Source organism: Etheostoma spectabile, chromosome 18 (genome assembly GCF_008692095.1).
Source record: "Etheostoma spectabile isolate EspeVRDwgs_2016 chromosome 18, UIUC_Espe_1.0, whole genome shotgun sequence".
In the NCBI taxonomy this organism is placed as follows: Eukaryota; Metazoa; Chordata; class Actinopteri; order Perciformes; family Percidae; genus Etheostoma; species Etheostoma spectabile.
In genome coordinates, this window is record NC_045750.1 from 10186066 (window position 1) to 10191373 (window position 5308).

General features: G+C 40.4%; 1 protein-coding gene across 1 annotated transcript in view; it reads right to left on the reverse strand.

Annotated features, from left to right (window-relative positions):
• The window catches only part of acat2 (acetyl-CoA acetyltransferase 2), a 25893-nt gene extending 20941 nt beyond the window's left edge, over nt 1-4952 (reverse strand). Inside the window, exon 1 of the mRNA XM_032542285.1 lies at nt 4943-4952. The gene's annotated coding sequence lies outside the window, so the exon portion shown is untranslated. The remainder of the gene's footprint in view (nt 1-4942) is intronic.
• Nucleotides 4953-5308: the final 356 nt, after the last annotated feature.

A 5308-nucleotide genomic window follows, 5' to 3' on the forward strand; every position in this document is an offset into this window, starting at 1 on the left:
ATATATATATGTATATATATGTATATGTATTATATCCACTGTAATTCTGTAAAGTTTCCTTGGGTTTCATGAAAGGTGTTATATAAATAAGTTATTATTATTATCATTATTACTATTAATATTAAAACACATTAGCTGGAAAACCGGCTTTTTGACAGATACATTATTCAATATTTCCTCTATCAACTGCTAAATACACCTTTTTATTCATTTGAATTAGTCCATTTTTTAACTTTCTTAAGATAATAACGTCCACTTCAAGCAGCCATGGGCCAGTTGAAAAGATGGCCAAGATTTGAACTTGAACACCTCTGTTTTTTCATTACGGACAACTTTTTGTTTTTAACCGATTGCATTCATTGCAACATCGTGAAAATCTTCAAGAAGAGAAAACACAAAAGTTTGCACTGTTATTCTCATTTGTGTGATTCATCGTGTCTCGCCTTTTGAAGTCGCTTTTGCTTTCAAAAGAAAATGGACACAGTCTCGTCATGAAACATTCATTTTAGGCATAACTTATTTGTTTTAAGCATAACCCTTAAAGGTGGAAAGTGATGTTATAATAGCATTGTGAGTTTCTAAAAACATCACCATCAGATAAGTGGTGAGTAGTAAAACATCAAGATCAAACAGGAGGTCCAGTTGCCTTTAAGATCCAATGTCCTGGATGACTGAAAGTCCTCATAAAAAAGTTAACTATCATATCATTGATGTATAGTGGGACTTTAATCACAGCAAGCTATTCACATCTGAAAACTGCTGACTTCATATGTCATACATAATGAAACCATGCTGGACAGAAGAGACGGTTGTCTGAATTTTTGCAAGAATCCATCAGAATCCATTTATCATTTTGGTCTGTTATATTTCATTGTCTGTCTAAACACATCTCCACATGGAAAACTGGGAGCAGAAACCAGGATGGAAAAAGTGAATTGGTCCCAACAGAAGGTTTTTTGAAAAAAGAAGACTGAAATACTTGAGGTCAAAAGCTACTGTATTTCAAATGTTGCAATGGTAGATTTTTCACCTCCTGTCCACTGAGTTTGAAATAAAATACTAGAAAAGATCCCATGAAGACATCTAATAGAGTTTTCAGTCTAATAAGTCTTATTTCTTCTTCTTGTTTCACCTGCAATAGATAGGCCTCTTGTTGTCTGATTCCTGTTTAAAATGGGGACTTAAGTCTAGACTGCAGTTCTGTAACAAGAAGCAGCTTTGGATGGTCAATCAATTTAAAACCCTCCGATGTGGCATGAAGCATTGGCTGCTTGTGGGGAAGGAAGGAGAAATAAAGAGAGGATGTGGCAGGAGATGAGGTATGGATAAAACCAACTGACATGAAGGGGTAAGCCTGGGGCAAAGGTCAAAATTAGAGTCAGTTATATCAAACTGTATGGTAAAGGTAGAAAAGTGTGTGAGTGTTGTGTGTGTGTGTGTGGTGGTGTGTGTGTGTGTGTGTGTGTGGTGGTGTGTCTCTGTCTCTGTCTCTGTCTCTGTCTCGTCTGTCTCGGTCTCTGTCTCGCTCTCTCTCTCTCTCTCTCTCTCTCTCTCTCCCTCTTCCTCTCTCTTCTCTCCCTCCCCCTGCCAGGGGATTTCCATAGTCGCTGCTGTATTCAGAAACAGATGCAATATTGGCAGTCAGACCAGCAGTTGGTAGAAAGTCTTAGTAAAATAAGCCCTCAAAGCATTCTCACTGTCCCAGTTAATTTTACACTCAACCACTTTTCACTGCCCTTCCTTTTTAATACAGCCTTGACTACACTGGTTCCTGTACATTTTACTCCCAGTCTTGGCCTGTTTCTCTTTTCTGGATCCTCGCTTCAGCAGCGCGTTTAATAAAAGACATGCGGATTAACGCCCCTACTACTAATACTCCTACTACTAATGTGTTTTACCAACCAGGGCACCTGATGATCAACATATGCAAACACGTACTCTTGATGAATGAATTAACATGTAAATGTGCTGTATTTATATAGCGCTTTTCCAGTCTTAACAACTGCTCAAAGCGCTTTTACATCATACATTCACCATTCACACACTGTGGCCGAGGCTGCCGTACAAGGTGCCACCTGCTCATCAGATAAACACTCACACACATTCACACTCCGATGCGCAGCACCGGGGGCAACTCGGGGTTCAGTGTCTTGCCCAAGGACACTTCGACAGTGACTGCAGGGGCAGGGATCGAACCACCAACTTTCCGATTGGCAGGCAACCGCTCTACCACTGAGCCACAGCCACCCCCGGTAACACGGTGTACACATATTTATCCATTCAGACACAAAAACACAGCACATTTGAAATGTGCTTGAAGTCTGGAGGCAATGCAGACATTTATTTATTTACATTGCCTTTCACCTTTTCTTTCCTCTCTCTCTCTCTCTCTCTCTCTGCACACACACAGACACACAGTAATAATTACTTTTCATATTTACAGTGGGTTTTCAAAGAACTTCCTTATAAACACCCACACAATAGAAACACTCTGACTGTGGAAGAAGTCAACGTAACATCAGCTTTTAACACCTAATTAGGAGCATTAAACAGACCTACTTATAGACGTAGCTTTTCAAACAGTATAACTGTGTATGTGTGTGCGTGTGTATGTGCGTGTGTATGTGCGTGTGCGTGTACGTGTGTGCGTGTGGTAATAATGAAATACTTATTCTGTCCATTTAGGCATTACTGACCTGAAAGAGCCTAATTTCAGCTTTATAGATAAACAAGTCTAAGAGCCAAGCTAGCCTCTTTGTGAGACTGTAATGTATTATGTAAGGTCTGTTAGATAGATAAACCAAAGCTGCCAAAATGCTTTGGGCAGATCTAAATGATGATGATGCTAGATGAAAAGTCGGGGTATTCGAAAAGACCATGAGTGTCTGGAATAAATTGCATGGTAATATATGTAAAGTTGCACCCACAACCTCCTCAGCCATCCTTTATTGTGCTCCTTTTGTTCCTCCAATGAGCTTCTGTTTGTTGGCCGTTGTCTTGCCTCAGCCAGCCAGCCCAATTAGCTCCTGTTGTGATGGGACTTTTCCATCCAGAGCTGTGGGATTTAGCTAATCAGCCTGAGAAGAGCAGAGCCTGTTATTTCACAACGTCTCCACCGTGATTCATAAAACACTGAAGAGCACATCTTACGTTTATAGCATTTGCCGGTTCATACTTGTATTTTGCGTTTCTACTAAAACATGTTCACATGATTTAATGTTCAAAAAACACTACATTTTTCTTATACTGCCCATGGCTGCTGCACCTGTATTCACCCTCTGTCTGCTCTGATTGGTCAGCTTTCTGTATCAGCGTTCCTGTACAAATCCTACTATGGTCACGCCAAGACCCTCTCTTCAATATCAGATCAATTGGTTGAGGTTAGGCATTGGCCTTGAGTGGTTAATATTAGGACAGCCGATTGGACAGGGGATAGGACCTGTACATGTAGGCACTGACGCCTGGCCAGTAGTATTGTGAATGCTATTGAAGGGCAGTCGGTGGTTCCAACAGAGTATACAGCAGGACCATGAAAAACACCTATAAAGGCCTTTACACCAAATACTACCCAACCGGATGTATTTCAGCAGTAATGTGTACCAAAATCGGTGAGAGTTTAATGGCATAGCAGACAAGATTGTAGGTTTCCCTGCCGTCAAAAATTACAGATAAAGGCTTTTAAACCAAATACTAAGTAATGTGATGCGAAATTGTGGGGAAATAAACAACCTTGGTAGACAGAGCCATTGGAAAGCAGATTGTTCAAAACATTGAGGAATCTGACGTTTTTGCTCATCAGGAATTTTCTGAAATACATTTACCTTATTAATTGAAGCTTTGGCTATGTTTACCATGAAAGACCGACATTTTGACATTGTAGATATGACAGAAAATATGGAAAAGCATAACTAGTTCTCTTTAAAGGTCCCATGACATGGTGCTCTTTGGATGCTTCTATATAGACCTTAGTGGTCCCTTAATACTGTATCTGAAGTCTCTTTCCCAAAATTCAGCCCTGGTGCAGAATTACAGCCACTAGAGCCAGTCCCACAATGAGCTTTCCTTAGTATGTGCCATTTCTGAGTCTCTAGCTTTTGAGGAGGAGCAAGTGTGTGGACTTGACCAACTGCCATTTTGCTCATTTGAAAGCCATGAGGTCTCTCTCTCATGGGTGGGCTAAATTCTCTGGGCGGGCAAACCAGAGAAAGGGGAGGTAACCTTTCCCCTTATGACCTCATAATAGGCAATATTCCAGATCGGCCCATCTGAGATTTCATTTTCTCAAAGGCAGAGCAGGACACCCATGGTTTGGTTTACACCTATCACCATTTTTTAGCCACTGGGAGACCATAGGCAGGCTGGGGGAACACATATTAATGTTAAAAAACCTCATAAAGGGAAATTTTTATGCCATGGGACCTTTAAGTAAAATATTGCCTTGGAAACCTCTTTTGGAAACTGCATTCTAAATGTTCTATGTACGACTTCCCTTTCATACGAGATGGCTTTTCAAGATGTGATGTTTTTCTTTTTTTAAATTCAGATTTAGTGGTGTTATACATAGGGCAAGAAGGGAGCAGAACAAAGCACATCTTCAATCTCTAGTTTCAAAATGTATTAAGACATTGGACGACTATGCAGTTTGGATCAAGCATCACTTCTGTTCGTTGAGTCGAGTGTAATCATGTTGTGCCTTTGCATTGTTTTTGTGTCAATACTGTTCTGTGTTTCATCTGTTTGCAGTGTTTGCCTGCACACACGGAAGTACTTGTGTTTCTGTTTATTCCACATCTGTTAGTGTCCCACTGTGCGTAAATAAACCCTGTCCCTGAAGTGCTTTCCAATGGCAGTTAAATAATAAGTAATGTCTATCATGAGCACAAGGACCAGACTGATTATGTCTTTGCTCAAAAGCTCCTGCCTGTAAATCCAGATTGTTTCTGTGTTGTGCTGTCTGAATGTCTGTCTGTTTCCTCGGCCACTGGCAGAAGGGTGTAACATTTACAGCCCCAGAAAGTCAGACAGTGAGTATAAAAAACTCATGGAAATGGATGCAAATCTCAGAAAAAATTGAGTCACCAAGCTCAAGGCAAGAGGTAGTGTAGCAGCATTTTCAAACAATTCTTCTCTTTTGTTTTAACTTGCGTGAAGCACCGGATGAGTTTTGATATGTCAATACAATTTGCCTAGACTAAGGTTTAGCCCGCCTTTTTAGCAGTTGACCTTCCCAAGACCTTCTGACAGGTTTACCTCTGTGATGCTTTAACAGGTTTAAAAGAATTCTAAAAATGTTGCCAAAAAAAAACTG